Source organism: Amblyomma americanum, chromosome 9 (assembly GCF_052857255.1).
Source record: "Amblyomma americanum isolate KBUSLIRL-KWMA chromosome 9, ASM5285725v1, whole genome shotgun sequence".
Taxonomy (NCBI): Eukaryota; Metazoa; Arthropoda; class Arachnida; order Ixodida; family Ixodidae; genus Amblyomma; species Amblyomma americanum.
In genome coordinates, this window is record NC_135505.1 from 26,804,929 (window position 1) to 26,829,092 (window position 24,164).

General features: G+C 46.0%; 1 long non-coding RNA gene across 3 annotated transcripts; it reads right to left on the reverse strand.

The window, feature by feature from the left end:
• Positions 1-482: 482 nt before the first annotated feature.
• Positions 483-18,256, reverse strand: LOC144104205 (uncharacterized). 3 transcript variants are annotated; one of them, XR_013308457.1, is made up of 4 exons: positions 18,101-18,256; positions 3,436-3,495; positions 3,314-3,358; positions 483-680 (listed from the first exon to the last, which is right to left on the reverse strand). It is a non-coding gene; the product is annotated as an uncharacterized LOC144104205 (long non-coding RNA). The 3 variants fall into 3 exon arrangements; XR_013308455.1 differs by lacking the exon at positions 18,101-18,256 and adding an exon at positions 7,819-7,903; XR_013308456.1 differs by lacking the exons at positions 3,314-3,358; positions 18,101-18,256 and adding an exon at positions 7,819-7,958.
• Positions 18,257-24,164: the final 5,908 nt, after the last annotated feature.

The following is a 24,164-nucleotide window of genomic DNA, read 5'->3' on the forward strand; positions in this document are numbered from 1 at the left end:
TTAGATGTGGTTACGGTTGGTTCCATAATCAGTAAGAAACCAGCTTGTAATTTGATTTTTGGTGCTTAGTTTAAAATAATTTGCAGTAAATTATTTTTGTATTGGGTCATATTAGTCAAGAACATATTCACTGTTTAATGACCTGAGAAAAGTTGACTGCGAACTGATTTTTGTTGCTTCAATTTTAATTAGGTTGTTGCAAATTAACTTTCTATTGGCTAATATCAATCAAGGACATATTGACATTTTAATGACTTGTGAGAAATTGGCTGTAAATTGATTTTTTGTTGCTTAAGTTTTAATTCACTTGTCAATTAACATCATATTGGGTCATATCAGTCAAGAAAATATTGACCTTTAATGACTTGTGAGAAATCGGCTTTAAATTGATTTTTTGTTGCTTCAGTTTTAATTCAACTGTAGTCAACTCTACATATTGGGTCATATCAGTAAAGAACATATTCACTTTTTATAGACCAAACTCAATAGGATTTGAGCTTTAATAGACTTTATAGACTCCATAAACACTCCATAAACAGTTAATTGCTTCTCAGTGTTCATTTTCGTAATGGATAATGCTCAGTCATTTTTGTCTGGCTCAAATTTTTGCCCTTTTTCTTGTCATCGTCTTCATCAGGTGGTTGGCCATGTTTGTCCTTCTCATCGCGTTCGTCAGGTTCCTGCAATGGGCGAGATGGAGACGAAGATTTAGTCAATTCGGAAAAAAAAAATTTCTGCCGCATTGGGTGGACCTTATTTTTAATAACAAGCCCATCCACGGCGGCTGGGTGCCATCTATCGTGCACGGCGGACCAGCAGACGCTGGGGGCCTGTTAAATGGAAGACAGCCAGTGGTCCTACGAGGGCTTTGGCAGGTATGTGAACAATTCGCGTACTACTATTCTCGTCACTGTATGGCTTTGTGTTGCCGGAGTCGTCATCTGTACCAACTAAATCTTCCCAGCTGAAATCACGTCAGGCCAGCAGCGCTTTGGTGGCGCTTTGCCACAATTGCACATTTCTCACATAACGTGGGTGTTGGATGGCGTCTTCCATTGGCCTTGGCTCATAAACCCTGTCTTAACGAAGCAATTCTTGATGATGTGCTAAACGAATCAGGAGACTTTTTCATCAAACGGCGGGAAACATTGATCGAATTTCGATGGAGACGAAATTCTAGAGGCTCCTGTGTTGCGCAATGTCAGTGTACGTTTAAGAACCCCAGGTGGTCTAAATTTCCGAAACCCTATACAGCGGTGTCCCTCATATCCTGAGTCGCTTAAGGATGTTAAACCCCCTCCTACGTCAACAGCTTCTTTGCAAATTGCTAATAACATGCACTGGTGACGTGCTCCCAATAGGACACCTCGATCTCGAGAATTATGCCCCTCTTAAGTCACTGGCTTTACCATTCGGTAGCAGAAGATCGTGGTCACCGCATTCAGAAAAAGCAGCAGGCTGTGCACCGCACTGTCGATGAGTCCGAGCATAACATTCCTTGTTTATTTTCGCCGTGTCAAAACCAATCTTAACAATTTACCTGTCATTCAGTTGCCTCCGCCTTCCATCGGTCTAGTTGCACTCTCGCCATACTAGATTCGTGCCTCATCTATTTTTTCTACTTCTACCTGCAGCGCACGAGAACATACTTTACAAATCACTCCGACCTGCGAGTCTTCCCGATGACGAACGGCATCCAGTTCTAGCTGTCGTTCATATTCATGCACAGTAGCTGGGCAACGCGAAGCTTGCTGCACATTCCACTTGCACTCGGCGTTTACCTTCAAGGGAAGAAAAGAATAGCTGTGCCTTCTATAGAGAAAATGTTTCCCAGAATGGCAGTTGGTTCATGTGGGTGCTGTGCCGCGAAAAAACCGCAGCCAGCTGCCCTCATCTTCTGTGCGAAAGACGAAAGCCAATATTTCTGTGAAGCACGGTCTCATCAGCTGGTCGCTCTGACATTTCATTGCATCCTTCAACGTGTTCCTTTTGAGATGTGGTGTCTGAAAGCAGCCAGTTTGTATTGTCGGTTTCGCTTAAAACTGTGCCGGGATATGCAGCAACTGATATAGTCCAGCAAGATACTTTGAAAATGATTATAAAAATGGTTAATTAGAAATTTTGCCCCAGTAAAAACTGTCTGCGTAACCGCAAGTATCAATGCATTACTGGGGCAGTGCGATGACGCTGCTTGGTCTGGTGTAGCAAGTGGATAACCACCCGGCGTCTTTGGTTCAAGGGGTTTCAGTTGCACGCCTTCAACATGCCCGGTGTTTAACTAGGCGCTAAATATATTGCATTATATGTGCAGTTTTTTTGCTGGTAGTAGGCGATAGACAGTAATTACAGCGACCTTGGACCATCGTCAACATCAGTACTGCAAGTATTGAAGTTCATCTTTTCACTTTCGGACCAAAAATCCCCTTTTTTATAGCCCAATATTTTGAAGCGATGGTGTTACAAGCCTCCTCGAGCCAGGTTCATCGGCGCGGTACATTTGGCATTCAAGAGGAGGAGGGAAATGTGTCAGCCACGTGACGTACCACCTGACTCGCCGCCACCGTTGCGCTGACCGCCTCCTCACCAGCTATGTCCACGTGACTCGCCGTTCGAAAGAAAGGGACGCAGCGCCGCTCTCGCGTGCATACATGTGCACACTGCCACGTCGCAGTTTCTCGCTATGGATGTCGCGAATCGGCGGCGATCGTCTACGCCGTCGGGACAGTCTCGTAGATGAGGGGCTGAGTCTGTTCATGCGGCTGACGCTGCCATTTAATGCTAAGTATTCAGCTAGAGGTAGGGAAATCAATCGTGCAAAGCTATCGCAGAGACCGAATAAGAGCGGGAGCATCGACTGGCTCAGCGGCGTTTGAAAGATGCCGAAAGGCGACAGCGAACCGCTTTGGAGGCAGCCGCTGCTGCTTCTGTCTCCGCTGATACTGCGGTTTCGGCAACGGAGGGAGAGGTTGCGTCTAACCTGGCTTAGCGACGCAACAAAACCGCAAAAACAAACCTTTCGCTTTAATAACCGGGCTTAGCCGAGCTAAGCCGGAGTCATTTTTTGCAGACTTTATTACACATGATCGGGCTCCGACACAACACTGAGTTCTTGTAAAGCATTTTTCCTTCTCAATTACTTCCTAAAATAGGAAGGCACGTTTCCGCAACTGAAGTAGAATAGAAGTTATGGAGACATTAAGACATGGCCTGATATATTCCAAAAAATGTGTTGCGGTGAACCAAAATGAATGCATTGCATTGTTTTTATCCCTATTTCATCAACAACGAGTGGTATGTGCAGTTTATGACTCACCGCCGAACGATTTTCCAGTGCTTGGACTCTTTTTTTCAGCGCATCCTGCAAACACAAATCGATGCTAACCTTGCTTTCCCTTTAAAACCGCAGCACACGCATTGGTTATTGCAAAACCTTACCGTCTCGTCTTCCAAATCTTTAATTCGCTCCTCAATTTCTTCCAGCCGTTTCTTCTCAGCCTGCGCACAGAACAATGAGAGAATAAGCCGCAGCCACAATAAGCGACGCACAAGAACGAAAGCAGGGAAAAGAAATGCAGAATTAACCTACTGAGTTATCAGTTTATAAAGACTTGTTCTCATATAAGTATGCGAACATGAATTTCTAGCTTGTCAAGCTTTTAAACAGTAACGAATTTCAGCTCAAAACCAGTTATGCTACTGTCACATCACTCGTAGATCACTGAAGGGTGCCCGACGGGACACACCCTTCGGAAAGCAGGACGCCGAATTTGTTTTCCTTAGCATAAGTGCTGTTACGTCAAATTCGTAGATGAAAACGAGAAAATTCTAGGGGCACTGACAGAATTTTCTGAATGTGAATTTCTTTAACTAAGCTTTCTATTCAGGTATGTGCATACTGCATAATATTGTAGGAGTGCATTGAGCTGGTTGTTTCAAATTCCGCATGTAATTAGAAGCATCCGGATTTCACAGCCTTGCATATTATTTGTTGTACAAGCGTACAAGCACAAATGGCCCTTACACGGTCTTCAGAGATTTCTTGGCATTAGAAACAAACGCTACGAACGATCAATTGGGTTGATACAGTGAAAATGCGATAGCGCCTTTCTTTCACTTGTCAAAAATGTTCCAAATTTGATTATATTTCAATTCAAATTGTATTCTACTTTTGGGAGATCGGGAGTCGGAGGGGGAGAGGATGCGGAGGTGCAGGAGTACGGCTGATAGGTTTGTTAGGTGGCAGGTCTGATTAGCTGAATGGTGTAACCACTGCAGTCGCGCCGTCGTGATGGCGCAATGGTTATGGCGCTCGGCTGCTGACTCGAAAGACGCGGGTTCGATCCTGGCTGCGGCGGTCGTATTTCGATGGAGGCGAAATTCTGGAGTCTCGTGCACTGTGTGATCTTAGTGTACGTTAAAGAACCGCAGGTGGTCGAAATTTCCGGAGCCATTCACTCCTGCATCCCTGATAAGCTGGGCCGCTCTGGAACGTTAATACTCCACCAACCGCAGTCGCCGTGGCTTCGCTCCTACGAGGCTCCTATTCCATCGAATAAAAAAAGACAAGAGCCATGAAATCAAATATCATGACGATATGGCAAAAACTGAAGGCTATCCTTTTTCATTCTTGGAAAACCAGGAATTAACTAAAAAGCTTCCACCGTCTGGAAGACGTTGAAGTGAAGAGCGTTAACGGAGCAATCGACGCCTAGCACCATCAGAGAAATTATGACGGCGTCTACCCGTTGTCGAGGTACCCCCTCAAGTTACGTCCCAAACAGAATTTGCTTCGTTTGGGGTGTCAATGTGGGCCCAGAATTCGGCTTACGGTGCGATGTGGTAACGCTTCAATTAGTAATTTCACGCATAACATCCATACCTATTATTTATTTGTGGTTTTATTTTTATACCAAGATCCATAGGGTTTTATTTGCTTACCAAATTCGGTACACAACTGTCCTTTGATGGGTGCCCCTTGTCGGAGTATGTATTGCGGAAAAAAATGAATATATAGTGGTCTCGTAGCGGTAAAGCTTTCCAACGCGTAATAGGGTAACTTTGGGGGGTTGAAGGGGGAAAGGGATGGGAGGGCACAACCAATTTTAATGCCCACCATCTTGGATTCGAGAAACACAAACTACGTCGCCATTTCGTCCCCTGACGTCATACTCATGTAGTTCCACCTCTATCCACTATATTGGACCATGATGTCTTCATTGGCACGCGACAGGTGGTTGTTTATAGGATGCTACTGCAGATGGCGCTAGAAGTCTCAATGTCAGATGTACTCTTTTCTAGTTGCTGCCACAAATGGCACTGTGATCTCAGGGTGGTAAGGAACCCCACGAAATCTCGAAACGTAATCAGTAAGAGCTCACGCTCTTAAAATTATTTAGTAGGAGAAAACACATCATTCGGAATGTTGGAAATCACCCTGTAATGGACTGCCTTCACTGTGACCTCTTAGATGATGATGTTGGATTCCCGTGTACCCGACACTTGAAAGGGACCAGAAAGTTCAACCTGGATTATGTATCAGCTCAGTCATCATCATTATCAGCCTGACTACGCCCACTGCAGGACAAAGGCCAATCCCATGCCTCTCCAATTAACCCTTCTTCTCTGCCAGCTGCGCCCACCCTATGCCTGCGAACTTCATCTCCTCTGCCCATCTAACCTTCTGCCTCCCCTGCTACGATTCGCTTCTCTTGGAATCCACTCCGTTACCCTCAAGGACCAGCAGTTATCTTGCCTTCGCGTTACATGCCCTGCCCAAGCCCATTTCTTCCTCTTGATTACGACTAGGATGTCATTAACCCGCGCTTGTTCAGTCAACCACTCTGCTCGCTTCCAGTCTTTCAACGTGACACAGAACCTTTTTGTTTCTATATCTCGCTGCGCTGTCGTTAACTTGAGCGGAACCCTTTTCGTTAGCCTCCACGATTCAGCCCCGTAGGTGAGTACTGGTAAGATACAGCTGTTGTATACATTTCTCTTTAGGGATATTGGTAAACTGGCATTCATGATCTGAAAGAATCTGCCATATGCGCTCCACCTCATTGTTTTTCTAGTTAATTCCCCTCATGATCCGGATCAGCGGCCACTACCTGCCCTAATTAGATGTATTCGCTTACCGCTTCCACGTATTCTAACTGGACTTATTCCTTTATCATTCATGGGAAAAAGAAAAAGGGCTCATTTTGTGCAGTCCTAAAGTTACTTTGATACGAGCATCCGCGTTACTCCTTGTTACCTTCTTGAGGGTTCTTCGTTGTCATCGCGGCGAGTTCATCTTAACGGGACCCAGAAAGGGGCTCTCAATAAAGTTGCGATATGTCTGGAATGTAGAAAGACGCCGATTCATAATTATCTTCCAGACAAAATTATATTAATGTGTTTTGTTGAAGCTGACTTATATGCAGACAAAATTTGAATTTCTGCATCTTCGCGCCTTTCCCTCTCCTCTCGCACGCCAGAACGGCGGCGCTCCTCCACCTGCCCTACCTACTCTGCCCCACCTATATCCGCTGGCTGCGGCGCGCGCGGAGTGGCGACGGCCGCAGTAGCGCGTGACGTGTGAAATAATTTGGCACTGTGAACCAATGATTACCCCTGGCTCCTGACGTCACTTGCACGACGTGACGTGGTATGCCAGGTTTTCGCGCGAAAGCCCGGCACCGCGCGCGTCGCCGCGAGGTACGAGAGCGGGGATTTTTTAAAACGTATTGTGAATTTTCCGCTCGCGTTCGAGGTCTCCTACGCGTCTCGGTGGCCTGTACTTTACATAGTTAAACCATTTTAAAGCCAAGCTCAAGCAGCCCTTCCAGTGGCCTTTTAAGACAATACGATATCAAGGCCAGCAGTAAGAGGCTGATGCATATCAACCGCAACAAGAAAGCCAATCTTCCACACCTTCCACACTAGCATACGGCCCGGCTGACTAGTGTAGTAAGCGGCTAAACGATTCGAAAACGTTCCTCTAGTTTCGGATTCTGGTGCGATGGACTTTACACAGGTTGCAGGAATGGAAGGCAACTTACCTGGTATTTTCTGTCGTGCTACTTACCGCTAGACAAGGAAAGAAAGCGCCACCGCTAGCGACGAGCAATAAATAACGCGCACTTTGAGCTTCCGTTACCAAAATTATTCTTAATCCACGGCTCTCCCTCACCCTCATCCTGATTTTTCGAAGTTATCCGACCCTCCCTCACCCTTACCCTCACTTGGAAAAATTTGCGGCCCTCCCTCGCCCTCACACCATCGGCCCTCCCTCACCCTGGCGAGATTACTGGCGACATTACTGAGTGATAAATACATAAGACAAGCTCTCCAGGCACTATTAAACGACAGGCCAGGTGCTTGTGTGTGCGTGTGCGTGCGTGCGTGCGTGCGTGTGTGTGTGTGTGTGTGTGTGTGTGTGTGTGTGTGTGTGTGTGTGTGTGTGTGTGTGTGTGTGTGTGTGTGTGTGTGTGTGTGTGTGTGTGTGTGTGTGTGTGTGTGTGTGTGTGTGTGTTTTGTCTGAGTTAATGCGTATGACAAGACCGAAAAAATCACAAGTTGAGCCATAAAATTTCACTCTGCTTTTACTTCTGGCAGGCACTACATCAATACATGTGCCCTGCACATACATAATTTCGATGTTATTTATATGCACTGCTAAAATAAGTGCGCGCGTATTTGTGCCTGTATAAAAAAACTAATGTACGCCAAGCATATTTAGAAAACAATGCAAGAAAGTTCTCTATGACAATTAGAAAAAAATCTAAGCGCAGAACAGACTCAGAACAAGGAAAGTGTAGGTCGCTTAATTGCCATTACCTGATGACATTGCGATAGCACTCGGTCGTCTGAATGTCTCTGCTTCGAATGTCTCGCCATTTCGTTCGGTTTACTGCATGCTTGTCTGATGGGGCTTCCAGGTGCACGGATGGAAGATGATGAAGACCACGCTTTCAAAGTAGACCGTGAGAGAGCGGCAGTTTAACACTCGTGATTGCGGGTACATGAAGAAGACAACATTACATGTACAGCTCGAGAGCCTAGTTAGCAGTTCGTAAAGATATGATGTTAAGATTTCTGACAAATGATTTTTCATCTGAGGGAAATTTACGAACAGACCAAGTTTAAATCGGAGTGGCACTGCCTCTAGGCGATGTGCTCATTTTTATCGGCTGTCTAGTGCTCGTTTGGTCTGTCATTTGATACGTATTTCGCGGCAGTCCCCGAAAGCTTTGTAAATAATTTAGTTAATGTAAATAGAACACGTTTTCAAACTAATATATACCATGCTCTAAATAAACTGGATGGGACACTTAAGCTCCGCCTAAAACATATGAGGCGATACCGTAGTGGTTTAGGCTTTCCATTCTGGGCAGTTTGACACCTTTGAACGCATTTTTCATTTTTTCAATTGCTTAAAATGTTTATTGATTGATCAATTGCACACTCTAAATTGAGTTAACTGGCCTCATCAAGCGTTTTCTTTTACTTCGGAGCATTTAGGCACCTTTTAACACCTTTTCCCATTTTTTCATTTTTAATTTATTCCAATAAATAAAATGATTTCATTAACTCGTCATCGCCTATCACACACCAATCAATCATCAGTCACTAGCAGCTTAAGCAAATTGATTTTAGGGCCCGTTGGTAATTCATGATTTGCACGTTATCTTAGCGCGAGACAAACAAGGACAAAAGAGGGACACAGGACGGGCGCTAAATCCCTCTCTTGTCTTTGTCTCGCGCTAAAAGTGCTCGTCCTGTGTCCCTCTCTCATCCTTGTTTGTCTCGCACTAAAAGCGCTCGTCCTGTGTCGCACTCTTGTCCTTGATTTTCTCGCGCTAAAAGCGCTCGTCCTGAGTCCCTCTCTTGTCCTTGTTTTCTCGCGCTAAAAGCTCTCGTCCTGTGTCCCTCTCTTGTCCTTGTTTGTCTCGCGCTTAAAGAGCTCGTCCTGTGTCTCTCTCTTGTCCTTGTTTGTCTCGCTCTAAAAGCGCTCGTCCTGTGTCACTCTCTTGTCCTTGTTCGTCTCGCGCTAGCGCTCGTCCTGTGTTCCTCTTTTGTCTCTTTTTGTCACGCGCTAAAAGCGCTCGTCCTGTGTCCCACTCTTGTCCTTGATTTCCTCGCGCTAAAAGCGCTCGTCCTGTGTCCCTCTCTTGTCCTTGTTCGTATCGCACTAGCGCTCGTCCTGTGTTCCTCTTTTGTCTCTTTTTGTCTCGCGCTAAAAGCTCTCGTCCCGTGTCCCTCTCTTGTCCTTGTTTGTCTCGTGCTAAAAGCGCTCGTCCTGTTTCCCTCTCTTGTCCTTGTTTTTCTCGCGCTAAAAGCACTCGTCCTGTGTCCCTCTCTTGTCCTTCTTCGTCTCGCGCTAGCACTCGTCCTGTGTTCCTCTTTTGTCTCTTTTTGTCTCCCGCTAAAAGCTCTCGTCCTGTGTCCCTCTCTTGTCCTTGTTTTTCTCGCGCTAAAAGCGCTCGTCCTGTGTCCCTCTCTTCTCCTTGTTTTCCTCGCGCTAAATGCTCTCGTCCTGTGTCCCTCTCTTGTCCTTGTTCGTCTCGCACTAGCGCTCGTCCTGTGTTCCTCTTTTGTCTCTTTTTGTCTCGCGCTAAAAGCTCTCGTCCCGTGTCCCTCTCTTGTCCTTGTTTGTCTCGCGCTAAAAGCGCTCGTCTTGTTTCCCTCTCTGTCCTTGTTTTTCTCGCGCTAAAAGCACTCGTCCGGTGTCCCTCTCTTGTCTTTGTTCGTCTCGCGCTAGCACTCGTCCTGTGTTCCTCTTTTGTCTCTTTTTGTCTCCCGCTAAAAGCTCTCGTCCTGTGTCCCTCTCTTCTCCTTGTTTTTCTCGCGCTAAAAGCTCTCGTCCTGTGTCCCTCTCTTGTCCTTGTTCGTCTCGCACTAGCGCTCGTCCTGTGTTCCTCTTTTGTCTCTTTTTGTCTCGCGCTAAAAGCGCTCGTCCTGTGTCCCACTCTTGTCCTTGTTTTTCTCGCGCTAAAAGCGCTCGTCCTGTGTCCCTCTCTTGTCCTTGTTCGTCTCGCGCTAGCGCTCATCCTGAGTGCCTCTCTTGTCCTTGTTTTCTCGCGCTTAAAGCTCTCGTCCTGTGTCCCTCTCTTGTCCTTGTTTGTCTCGCGCTAAAAGAGCTCGTCCTGTGTCTCTCTCTTGTCCTTGTTTGTCTCGCTTTAAAAGCGCTCGTCCTGTGTCACTCTCTGGTCCTTGTTCGTCTCGCGCTAGCGCTCGTCCTGTGTTCCTCTTTTGTCTCTTTTTGTCTCGCGCTAAAAGCGCTCGTCCTGTGTCCCACTCTTGTCCTTGTTTTTCTCGCGCTAAAAGCGCTCGTCCTGTGTCCCTCTCTTGTCCTTGTTCGTCTCGCACTAGCGCTCGTCCTGTGTTCCTCTTTTGTCTCTTTTTGTCTCGCGCTAAAAGCTCTCGTCCCGTGTCCCTCTCTTGTCCTTGTTTGTCTCGTGCTAAAAGCGCTCGTCCGGTTTCCCTCTCTTGTCCTTGTTCGTCTCGCGCTAGCGCTCGTACTGTGTTCCTCTTTTGTATCTTTTTGTCTCGCGCTAAAAGCTCTCGTCCTGTGTCCCTCTCTTGTCCTTGTTTGTCTCGCGCTAAAAGCGCTCGTCCTGTGTCCCACTCTTGTCCTTGTTTTTCTCGCGCTAAAAGCGCTCGTCCTGTGTCCCTCTCTTGTCCTTGTTCGTCTCGCGCTAGCGCTCGTCCTGAGTGCCTCTCTTGTCCTTGTTTTCTCGCGCTTAAAGCTCTCGTCCTGTGTCCCTCTCTTGTCCTTGTTTGTCTCGCGCTAAAAGAGCTCGTCCTGTGTCTCTCTCTTGTCCTTGTTTGTCTCGCTCTAAAAGCGCTCGTCCTGTGTCACTCTCTTGTCCTTGTACGTCTCGCGCTAGCGCTCGTCCTGTGTTCCTCTTTTGTCTCTTTTTGTCTCGCGCTAAAAGCGCTCGTCCTGTGTCCCACTCTTGTCCTTGTTTTTCTCGCGCTAAAAGCGCTCGTCCTGTGTCCCTCTCTTGTCCTTGTTCGTCTCGCACTAGCGCTCGTCCTTTGTTCCTCTTTTGTCTCTTTTTGTCTCGCGCTAAAAGCTCTCGTCCCGTGTCCGTCTCTTGTCCTTGTTTGTCTCGTGCTAAAAGCGCTCCTCCGGTTTCCCTCTCTTGTCCTTGTTTTTCTCGCGCTAAAAGCACTCGTCCTGTGTCCCTCTCTTGTCCTTGTTCGTCTCGCGCTAGCACTCGTCCTGTGTTCCTCTTTTGTCTCTTTTTGTCTCGCGCTAAAAGCTCTCGTCCTGTGTCCCTCTCTTGTCCTTGTTTTTCTCGCGCTAAAAGCGCTCGTCCTGTGTCCCTCTCTTCTCCTTGTTTTTCTCGCGCTAAAAGCGCTCGGCCTGTGTCCCTCTCTTGTCCTTGTTCGTCTCGCGCTAGCACTCGTCCTGTGTTCCTCTTTTGTCTCTTTTTGTCTCGCGCTAAATGCTCTCGTCCTGTGTCGCTCTCTTGTCCTTGTTTTTCTCGTGCTAAAAGCGCTCGTCCTGTGTTCCTTTCTTCTTGTATTTCTCGCGCTAAAAGCTCTCGTCCTGTGTCCCGCTCTTGTCCTTGTTCGTCTCGCACTAGCGCTCGTCCTGTGTTCCTCTTTTGTCTCTTTTTGTCTGGCGCTAAAAGCTCTCGTCCCGTGTCCCGCTCTTGTCCTTGTTTGTCTCGCGCTAAATGCGCTCGTCCTGTTTCCCTCTCTTGTCCTTGTTTTTCTCGCGCTAAAAGCACTCGTCCGGTGTCCCTCTCTTGTCCTTGTTCGTCCCGCGCTAGCATTCGTCCTGTGTTCCTCTTTTGTCTCTTTTTGTCTCGCGCTAAAAGCTCTCGTCCTGTGTCCCTCTCTTGTCCTTGTTTGTCTCGTGCTAAAAGCGCTCTTCCTGTTTCCCTCTCTTCTCCTTGTTTTTCTCGTGCTAAAAGCTCTCGTCCTGTGTCCCTCTCTAGTCCTTGTTCGTCTCGCGCTAGCGCTCGTCCTGCGTTCCTCTTTTGTCTCTTTTTGTCTCGCGCTAAAATCGATCGTCCTGTGTCCCTCTCTTGTCCTTGTTTGTCTCGCGCTATGCCAACCTGCAAATCAATCAGTAGAACCACAAATTACCATGATACGATTTTCCTCACGCAGCCCTCGATTATTTCCGACAAGCGATGCCTTCTACTACTACGCCCACAGCTTTTCGACCGAACGAGCTGTATAATTTATCGAGTAAAAAAGCAGTGGCGAGGACCTTGTGGTTCGAAGCAGTGGCCAGCGGAACTGATCTTTTAGTGCACCCGCGGGTTCGGACCCCGCCGCTCCCCCAGCTATGAAGTTTTTTATTTCTGTAGTGTCTTTCCACAGTGCGATACCTGGTTTCTGCTACACTGAGGCTCTTATGCTGCCGCTTAAAATAAAACATTATTCAGGCCACTTCAAAATCAAACGGGTCGCTAAAATGCAGCGTTTGGGCTGAATAATGTTAATCAATAACTCCCCGAGTCTGGAGTCGACGATTCCTGTGGTTGCCATTTTAGTGCGCTAGCGCTTCCACACCGTCCAAAATTGGTTGTCTGCCTGAAGCCTGCTTCAAGTATGTGGGCCACCTTGGTCGCGTAACGTTGTGACGTCATCACAAGCTTTCCACCGAATTGTGAGCAAACTGCCAACCGTGGCTGTTCAATTAGTGATGAGTCTCGAGAGATTCCTCAGAAACAAAACGGATCTTAGAAGCCCCATCGATGGCACACCAGGCATCGCACGGCAGTGGCGCGTAGCTTAACTGTGGCAACTTTGCACCAGAAGCGAAAGTAGGACACCCAGAGATCTGTAAACATAAATAATGACCAATTCTACCGCAGTAGAAGTCTAAAATGATGCAATATCACGCAAACTTAAATCATATGATATATGAACAAAAGTTAGCAAGTTCAGGTCGAGCAAAACCATATAAACTCAAAATAAGCCGTGCAGAACCAGGGCTCATGGTGCTAGAGCACGATAATCTGTGGTTAAGTCCAGGCTTAACCACCCATGATTTTTTGCTTCTACATCTACGCATTATCCATACACTGAGATTCAAATTCCTACCATGCCTGCAAGGAGTTTGGTTCATAAATTCAGGCGTGTGACACGTGACTACAGGTCTCACCAGGGACAGAAATAAACCAAAAGATGTTCCTGTTACTAAAACGAAAGCTTTACTGGCCTACCAGGAGCGAGAAAACTCGGCTCTGAGAAAACAACTTGCAACAACTGGAGCGTGACGTCACAATTACGTGACATGTTCCTCTCTCTCTCCTTCTCTTACAGCGCGGTTCGGGTGTCCACCGAGATATGCGAGTTACTGCGTCATTTCCTTTTTTAAAAACCAATTTCCGACTCCGTCGCTTTGACATTTAGCGACACTACTGTTTTAAAACGTGTTAGGCGCATGTGCATTTCTTCTGCCGCAAGAACATTCTTCTTTAAACTACACACAGTCACGCTGCCTGCGAAGGCATGGCTTCATGCTGAGGAGAGGCTTGCGCCATGGACGGTGAACTGCAGCCTGTGCAATACACCAGAGACAATTTATCATTGCTTTATTCTATGCATTGATGCTGTATTCTTCTGGGACATTCTACAACGAACAGTTAAGAAGGACATTGATATCACACCCTACACTATCCGTTTTTTGCCTGTGGAGGAAAACTTCGTTGTGCCATATGATCTATTTATATTGCTGGGACTATTTAGTCTCTGGAAGAGCCGCATGAAGGACCGCCACGCTGAATCACCACGGTCGTCAAAATCTTTCTTTCGTTAACAGTGCGCTTTGGTGCAAGGAGTATATGCTGCCCTAGTATATGTCGTCTAGCTAACTCCCCTATCTAGATGCATGTGAGCCTCCCAGACTGTTGATGCTTTGGAAAGCGTTGCTGGTCCGGGCTCCCTCTCTCTTTCATTCATGTGTTTTTTGTATTTTTTTAGAGGAACAAAAAAAAAGGTAAAAGGAAGCTGAGGTCGGCAGGGGTATGGTGGACTGGCGTTTTGTGGCGTAAGCGTGCTTAAACTTTTCTTTTCAGCACTATTTCGATGCAATCACAAAAAAAGGAAGTAGGGTAGTCGTTAGCACGCTCAGCTGCGGAACGGAAGGATGGTGGCTCGAATTCCATCATGCACGAAGATTTTTTTTCTTATCGATTTGAAGAGCTTAACGGACGGACGGATGCGAGCATGAGCCATTAAAAGCCTTCGCTTTAACACAGAAGATATCCAACGCATGACAACTGGTGATACAAAATGTCAACGAAAAACCAAGATAAAAACCTCGCAGCAACCGCCCACAAAATCGAGCTATTAATCTCACAACCCTACCGAGGGTTCACTACTGCTATTATGATTTTCCTCATCAATTCCAATGCTTTAATAACATCTACAGCTCTGATCTTTGCGGACAATCGGTGCGCTATGAAACAGCTGTTGCAGCGCCCTGGCCGTTGCATCCTCGACAGTGCGACACCAGATACGGCTGCCTATTCCGATTTCATAGGCTGTTTTTCTGCTGTCGCAGGCGTGAGAGCAAGGAACACCCAGTCGGCCTGATCTATCGCGCTGCGCATGGGAGAGGAGCAGTGTAAAACGACTGGGGTGCGGAAGGGAACGCCCTTTACGTCTGTGCAATGCGATATCATTTCTCTGCCTTCATAATTTATTTCTCTGTACAGCTCGGCGTTCGTGCTGCAGAATAGCAGGGGTTCAAAAGAACCGTATCAACAGCGTAAACCTTCGGTTACTCCAGTGGGTAAAACGCGACTACACTCAGCCTGTGCAGGATAGCCTCCTTACAGAAAGAACGTCTGTTCTGCCCTACAGGTACCGCATCTCCTTCAGGCTTAAGAGCGTAGCGAACAAGTAGAATTTTGGTATTGTTTTTTAAGCTCTTGTTATGTTTTCAATGAAGAATTTCATATTGCAAAAAACGTCATATTATGATTGGTAAATGCTCTGTGGGTTTGTGGTATAGAGAGTTCGCTTTTCTGAGCGCTTCTTGATGGCTGTGCACACTTTCTATCTTTGTTTTTTTTTTCTCATTTCCTACGATTTCTTCTCATGCCTTCTGCATTCTCAGTGTTTTGCTCTATCTGAACTGAAGATTTAGCTAATAAAGACATAGTTCAGAGTCAACTTCTGCACTTTGTGCTCCTTTTTCGTAATCTTTCGAGTTCTGTGCTGTATGTCACTAAAAATAACGCTCTAACGTTCCAGCGTTAGACAAGAGAAGGTATTTCGCATTTTGAGGACACAGAGGCATGAAGAATCAAAGCACAGCACTCTGCGCTAAGTTTATTCGAGAAAGGCTCTACCGCGGAAATGCGTAGAAAAGATAAAACCCTCTAATAGATCCGAGGCCCAAGATTTCAGTTCACTATTATGCAGCAGTGTCCAGAAAAACGCGCCGTACATTTCTTTGTACCGTGTCTAAACGTTTCGGTATTTATAATTTCTCGTGATGAATTGAGGCTTATCAAACAAATTTCAGTCGGGTGAGGAACGAAACGTCGCTACAAGCATGACAAAGGAGCGAAAGTTGTCCACCACGCTCTACCGGGCGTTTCAGCGAACTCTCAAAAATTTCAAATAGGCTTTTAGGGGTAAAAATATGGCTTTTGTGGCATGGTATTACCAGCGTTGGCGGATACCAGAAAACAGGTGAATCGCCTTAAATAGTAACCTGGTTAACTAATTTTGAATTATTAACTTTTTAACAACTACACTTAGGCGCCTTGTTCCAATTAGAGATTTGTAGCCTGTCGTTACTAATGGCCATATCAATGTTTAGAATTTCGAATACGCGATTACTATTGGCGCTGTGGCTCGACAAATTCCGGCTTTTTCGACTAGTTGCGTAAACTGGAGGGGTTGCTTTGTCTGCACGCTTTCGAAAGCGCATGAATTTTTTCACGATGCAGAAAAATTTTGTCAAGCCGAAGCGGTGAGGGTAATCACGTTTTTGAAATCCAAAACTGCTATGGCTATTACTAACGACCGGCTACAAATCTCTAAATGGAACTATGTCCAACTCTAATCGTTGAAAAGTTAATTATCAGAAATTAGTTAAGCAGTTAAGCGTAGTATTGTCCGCCAACGCTGACAAAACTATGCCGAAAAATGATATTTTTCATCAAAAAAGCCTATTTTGAAAATTTTTGACTGTCGGCCCTGAAACACCTGGTATACTGAAAGTTTGCTCTGCGTGATGATCCGGTACGGGCCGCCTGAATTTCGATGAAGGTGAAATGTTATAATCCCTAGGAATATATCATCTCAGTGCAGTTTCAAGAAATTCTGCAGGATGCAATAATTTCCCAGACCTCTCCTGTGCCGTCTCTCTTTGCCCACATGCAGCTTCGAGACAATGAACCGCAAAAACCGTCCCATAACATACCGTACCACACCAGTTAACTGCTTCAGGCGAATATACCTAACATGGTACTAGGATTCTTTCAAACAGCACGCAAACGCTTGGTTAATATCTGCCTAAGCCTACCCGAACCCCGAAGTATCAGCCCTTCAAAGTTCTTGATGTCTGCTGCGAAATTCGGTTCCCAGAAAAGGAATCAATATAAGCTAAGGGGTGTCTCGTGTAAGTATCGCTAGGCAAAATTTCTTGCATTTTCTGAGTGCTTTGACTATGCGCTTCATTGTCTTGTGCACCTGACGTCTATTTGTAGAAAGTAATACAGTGTTCTGACTATCCACTATTCAAATGAAAGCACTTCATCTTTAAAACTTCGCCCGCGTACAGTATCAGATACAGAGACAGCCTTAGGCACCATCTGCTTTTGGCTCCTATGGCACGCACTGAACGTAAATATAGTAAGCAGCAAAGCGAAAGCAACCGTCATTAACGCGCACCGCCTTGTTCTACTTTGAGAAAGAAATTCAACTGAGAGCGCTTGGGCGCTTTTCCAATGCCTATCGCTTTCTATTTTATAACCTTTGTATTCCATTGCATTATATATATATATATATATATATATATATATATATATATATATATATATATATATATATATATATATATATATATATATATATATATATATATATATATATATATATAAAATTCATTTTCTGTTCTATTGTATAATGTTATTTTAACTATATCTTATTTGCAGCAAAATTGTTTCATTTAAAGCTCTAGATTTACTGAAGGCTTGAACGATCCCTTGAAAGGAGACAGGGTAAGAACCTTGTCAAGCTGCTCCTGTAGCAGCTTTTTGTTCTCACCCCTGCATTTGTTCCTCTAATTAAATAAATGCTAAAAAATTGAATTCCATTGAAAATTGAATTGAAATCCTGCTAGGCTAGCTTAAGACTTTTCATTGGGGAGCAATTGCTCATTGGCATTTACCCAAGCGCAGCTGTACGTTTACTCAGGAAAGCTTCCACACAAACTTCGCAGTAGAAGAACAAATCTCCGCCACTGTTGCTGGGTGAAGGTGCTCTGCTACTGACCCAAAAAACGCGGGTTTGCTCACGGCCGCGGCTGCCGCGATTCTATGCAGGCGAAATGATAGAGGCCCTTCTACTGTGCGATGTTACTGCACGCTGATGAACCCCACGTGGTCGAAATTATTCGCAGTCTTCTACTGCGGTGTCCCACATAACCTGAGCGCTTTGTGAAGCTAAACCTCGTACACAAAACCAAAGAAAATTTTTTTGTGCTCCGATGTTCAAACTCAAGACCACAGGCTCACTGCAGCAGTGCTCTGCCAACTCAGCCAACCGATACACTTAGCGTATAGTAGGGCGAGAGTGAATTTTGTTGTTCCACTTAAGGTGTTTCTACTAAAAGTTGGATCAACAATGTTCGCATTAGCTAAACAATTGCCACATTTTTATAATTTTACTGTTAGAATGATGAACTTAGTCCCGATCACAATATTTGGTGCATCCAGTCCCTGCTTAAATTAGTTGGCAGGGTGGCGGCTCTCAACGACGGTGAGAAATTCTTAAAAAGCAAAAGATCTAAAAAAGTGGTTAGAATTTTTCTGTAGCCGTCTGCCTGCTTAGATGGTTGTTAATCAGTAACTGCTACTGCTACTGGAGTCCACTCCATCTTGGGGTTAGCTATAAACCTGTAGGTACCTACCATTATAAATGAAGCGGAGGAATGTGCCAGCGACGGGGACCTTCTCCACGCTACTTGCAAGTGCCCGAGTTGCTCACGGCTTCGCCCTATATATCACCTCAATTTTCCTCCACATAAGCGATATATCGAAGTAATCCGTTTGCTTTTCCGATGACGCATGAATCGCGGTGAATGTGGTCACCACCTCTTTTGCAACGGTCGCGATTTCCCCCGCTTGTGTAAGCAATGGAAGGCTAACACGAAACAATGCACAAAACATGGCGGTACATGCATGAGGAGATATGAAGGTTGATGTATGCAGCCTCAGTGATAAGATGAAATTGGGAATTGCTCTCTTGCCTGGAGTGGAAAGCAGCATGGCAGGAGGGAAGGCTGTGTAGCCTTCTCTCCTACCATACTGTACATCGTCAGCTGAATGGCACAGTCCGTAGAGGTAAGATTTATTCACTTTAAAAAAGTCCAAAATACCTTCTCGAGTAGCACTTCTCGCGGACTTCGCTGGTGAATAATTTGTGCAAAAAAAAGTATTATAGCACGCTGAAGGTGATACAGTTGTAGGTTTTATTTTGAAATTGATGCGATAGGATAGTCATTCTGGTGTGGACATTTCATCAAGTGATCAGTTTAGTTATTGGATCGTGATATTAACTTTAATTAGCGCCTTCTTCGTTGATAGTGCAGGCAAATGCAGAAAAAATAAAGCTATATGTATTAACGTAGTTATTCCAGTGTTACACGGCCAGCTTTTTTAACAGTGAGCTTTGCCAAATCGTAAGAGGAACAAACGGCCAATCACATCCAATTGGAGGCGCGTACCGGGCTTCGAAATCAAGAAAGTCCAGGGGCTAGATTACGCAACTGTGACAAATTCTGTCACAAGTTATTGACAGTGACGTCAAAATGACGACACGATGAGACGTCACCACGTGACGCAACGAGGAATCGGCCAATTGCAGCAGGGCGGCGCCCCGAGAGCATTCGAGGGACCGTCTGCTTAATTTTTTGTAAAAAGAAATAAGAAATAAGCAACGATGAAAGTAACTAATATTTTATTTTGCCCAAACATTGTGCTTAAAGTTTAAAAATATTAAGCAAAACAAAAAGCGTTCGAAGTTGTGCTATTAAATTGGCTGGTGGGTAACTTTCGGTGCCGCGGGGGTGTGCTGACGGCAGTAAAAAGGCCGCTTTGCACGAAAGCAGCTGTTTCACTCCGTGTTATTGTTTTTTTGCGCGGCGTCTGGAATCGAGCTACTGTGCGGTTGACCGAAGTGCGCAGAGAAATTTCAACGAATGCAGTGAAGGCTACGTGACTACCGAGAGAACTTGCAAGAAACGCTTGGCACGAAATAGACGAAGAGAACTTGTTGAAGTCTGTGTTGTTCGGCTCTTTCGATCGATGACAGAAATGCCAAAAGGTGAGGTGTTGCAGTGTGTGACGAGTGGTTGTTTTTTTTTCCCATTGGGAAACAGAAGACGACCACGAAGTGCAATTTGTTGGGAAAAATAAAGTGCTTTGCCAGCATAAGCGTATTTTATTTATATATAGCTGTGGCACAGAGGTGACCGCGGGAACCCACCCCTTCTGCACGCTAAGTTGATGGCCTGCAATACCTGCAGCACGCATTTGCTCACCGTCGGTTGTGCGATGCCGACGTGCGCCTCGCTACCAACGGCAGCCTGAAAGCCGCCCGTGGCAATGAACCGCAGTGCACACAGCACCTGCCACCGCACCGACAGCGCACTCGCACGCAAACCTCCCAGTTCATCGGCGAGTTCGTCGCTTAGCCACTGCACAGTCTGCTTCTCCAGTCGAAAAAAGCGTCCAAACAGCTCGTCCGGCAAATCAAACGCGTCTTCGTGCGCCCTCCTTCGCCGTTGCTCGCGCCAGCGCAGCCGCCTCAGTCGTTTCGCCGCGTACACCGTCGCCATTTTCTGTCACAAAGGCAACTATCAAATTGTCGGCCTCAAAACTGTGACAAAAAACTGTCAAATAGCGGCTGCATAAATAGGTGTGCAACGTCATCACTTCTGCCACATCCGTGACGTCATCTGCAGCCACCCATGACGCAAAAAAGCAAAATGGCTGCCGGCCACGACCGACCAATAGGAGCGAAGCTTATTGACACCTTTGTGACAAGTTTTTGAGAATTTTCCTAACTGACAGTTACGTAATCTGGCCCCTGATGAAGGAGGCACCGAAGACAGTACTGTGGAAAGAGCTGTGTTCAGCCGCTTTGGGGCCTTTGCAAATTGCGCTGGTTGCTGCCAGCGTTAATGTACAACGTTTCACGCACGCGTTTCTTTCTAACAGAGCTGCACAAATTACTGAACTTTCTCGTGTAACTCCTGCCTTCGTGATAGGAGCCCGCCCTCTTCTGGACGCACAAATCAGGGGAAGAAAAGGGATTCCTAAATCATCAGGACTCGCTTTCGCTGTGAGCTACAGGATAGCGCTAGGTGCTTTTCCGCCGTCCATCATCATCATTGTCGCTGCTCCTCGGCCGCTTTGCCTCGTCCATAGAGCCTCCGCGATTATTTTGTGTTTAGCTATATATAGCGCACGCTCTGCCACGCTCTTCCTTGTCTCATAGGTGTCGCGGTTTCGAGTTATAAACTGTTTGCTCTCGGCAAGGCACCTCATATTGTTCACTGCGGCGTTCAAACTGGAAGGGATCGGCTACACCGTGGAACATAGTTATCGGGCAGCTAGGTTCACGTACTCCGTCGACAAGAAGCAAGCGCACTGTTGACGTGTCCAGAACTATGACCTCGAAGCGACCGACCGAATGGGAAGGGCTTTCTGCTGAAAACCATGCAATATGCGAAAATTCAACAGCAGCCCGTTATAGTCACATTTACTTCACCAGGAGCACAGCTAGGTGGCGTCGTGGAGGCAATGCAAGCCAAGGATGAATTCATCGAATGTGAACTGGCACCAACTTTTCGCCCGATTTGCTACAAGACACTGGCCGTGTATGCGGACAAGCTTTTGAAGTTCCATCGGTTTGTCAACGCGCACCAGGGAGAATACATGTACACTGTTTGATAGATCGCCAATACGGATTGGACTCCTTTCTGGTTCGATGCGTCAGATCGTTGCACTGTTGTCTACAAGAGTGCTAAAAGCGTAACTGTGCGCACTACAGGCGCTGAAGACAAAAATTTACGGCGATGATCTGAAGCACCGCTGACAGTAGGAAATTTCAACCCTTCATGGTGTAGAAGACGAAGCCTGTCCCTAAAGAGGTTTCCCCAAGACATCGTGGTCTGCGTTCATGACAAGGGATGTGCGGACGGATTGGTCTACACTGAAGCTGTACTTACAAGTTTGTTTGTTTTTTGAAAAATCTGCGCTCTTTTTTCGCAGTTGAATCCTGTGTCCCATGCAGCTGCATTAATATCTTTTACTTGTATAACAACTCTTTCTATATGCAAGGGTACTACTCTATGTGGTCTGCATCGCAAGCGATACATTTGTGCTAGCATCAGTTCGTCTACTTGCTGACAAGTAAAGTCAGTGGTCGCAGTTGATGTTCTCTCACTGCATGGTTTGTCTTCAACGCCTGTATTCTTTGTTTAAACTTCTCAATCCACCTAAGCACATTGCTCGGGTCAGTGATGTCATCTCCATAAACATTCAGTATCAGTCTGTGGCTTTCGAACAGCCTTCATCCATGCGTCGTCAAAAGCTCCTTGACAGCTTGTTGTTTCTGTTAGGAAAGTATTCTCTGCAAGCAGTCACAAAGATCCACTGCTTTGGTTTACGGGAGTTTAACCTCCCAAAGAGACTCAGGCTTTGAGATACCCCGTAGGGAAGGGATCCGGAAATTTCGACCACCTGACGTTTTTTTAACGTGGACTGACATCGAACACTACGCGTGTCTCAAGCATTTCGCCTTCATGGAAATTTGACCACCGCGGCCGAGATCAAACCTGCGTCTTTCGGGTCATCAGTCGAGGGCCATAACCACTGAACCACCGGATCCTCAAGTGAAAGTTTCATGTATGCATCCTAACAACGCTATGGGTACGAACTTCTCAGCAGTACTAATTTTTCGCACAGTCCACACCAGCAGTTTTTCTCTGCATCGTGCTTGCCGATGGATTTATAACAATGAGGTTTAGAGGGGCATACTATGGATAAACGATTGTTTCACCGTTGCCGTCAGGTCCAGCTATAAATAAAAAAGTACTTGAAGACAACCGGTTTCCCCTTCTATAATCAGCAGAATGTCGTCGAAGGTGGCTCAACCATGAGACACTGGGACCACGGAGTGATAGAGGGTGTTCTAGCCCTGGTCACGTGCTTCCGTGAGAACTGGATGCGAATGCGCTCATAATAAAAGGAGCGAAGTACAGCTTTCTCTCTTTCTGAGCTTTATGAGGCGCAAAGATGAAGGCTTAAATCGAAATTCCTAGACTTTCAAGTATCACTTGTGTGAACTGTCATTCCAGGACTAGCAGAATGCTTTTGTCATTTGCTGCAGCTGTCTGAGTGGTTACGGCGCTCTGCCATTAATGCGCCACTATTGCTGAATTGCAGTCGCAGATTCAGAGGAGTTCTTAACGAATTTTGATGCTCAATTCAGAGAAAACGTTTTTAAACGATATTTAGGGATTGTGGGTCGTATGGTTACATTCGCTGAACGGGAGTGGTTTCTGCGCGGTTTTCCCGATGCATCCCGCGAAACGTGCGCATTGCAGTGGAAATGGGGATGCGCCTCCTCCCGGCATCTCTATGTATTTACTTTCACAAGACCCTACGTTCGCAGGCTAGTGTAAAAGATACCGGATGACAGGGGTGCCATAATCGCTTCCGGCTCGCTCCAGCAGGAGCGCTAGTGTTCCGAAGGTGGATTCGAGGTAACGGCACCGCGTCGGAGTAGCTTAATAAAAAAACGGGGGTCCTCTTCGTATCCCCGATTATAGTTACGAGAGACAATACTACTTCGTGACCCATCCAATCGCACGACGACCTCATTTAGACAGAGAATAAATGCGCTACTACCCATGTGCTCAGACATAGGCGCAGGCAAAGTACCTGCGGTATTGAGTTGTACCTTCAATCTGCAACCACGGCGAGCATCAGAGCTGCTAGCACGACCATCGAAGGGAAAATTTGCACAATATGTCACTATTTCTAATATGTACGCTGCCAAAGTTGCCGCAACTTCATGGTTGCCTTTGTTTGTACGTATCGCCACTTACGCAGCGTCTGCTCAAACACCTCGTTCTACCCGATAATTAGTGCGCCTTTTTTGTTATCTGCCGCCCCCCTTTGTATCTTGAATTGCGCTTGATTTAGCGATCAAACAAAAAGGTAGTAGCCTCCTTTTATGCAGCTGCTCTTTTGCCAACAAAGAATGCGCCATATCTGAGGCTTATCAGCAGGAGCATCGTCGCACCGGAAATTGAGTCTCGGTCAAAATATACATCAGCATCTGCTCTGTTACTCCACCTTTGGGAATTCCCCTTAAACGCTCTGTACAAATGGTCTTCAGATGGCAGCCAAATTATTTTTTTTAAAATCAACTCACTGCCAATAACGGGGAGGGCTTCAAGCGCTGTGCAAATATGTGCTGACAACGGTCGGCGGACCGACATAGACGACTAGTGCCTTTCAGAAAGAAACCGTGAGTGCACGAAAGCTGGTGTGTGTTGTAAATTAAAGCACTGCTCCAGAAGTTTCGAAAGATTTTTCAGCTTGGAAACACGTTAGATGACGCATCTGATCAGCAGTAAGCTTTTAACTGGCATCGAATAATGGAGGAGGAGCAGACATAAAATGTTATAGCTTCTTCAAACCTGGACAATGGTAATAATGTTAGCAGTTTATGACGATTATAATCCATTCTAATTGCCTTGTCTTGTAGCAAATGACACGGGCAAAATATATATACAGCGAATGTTTACGACCAGCTCGAGACCTGCCCATTCGTGGACCACATTCGATGCACGGCTTATCAAGAGACACTAAAGGCAAAAAAATAAAGGAACAACTCTGTTCATCGTGTCTGTTACTTGAGCACCTTTAATTCTATTGTGTTCTTTGCCCAACACAGAA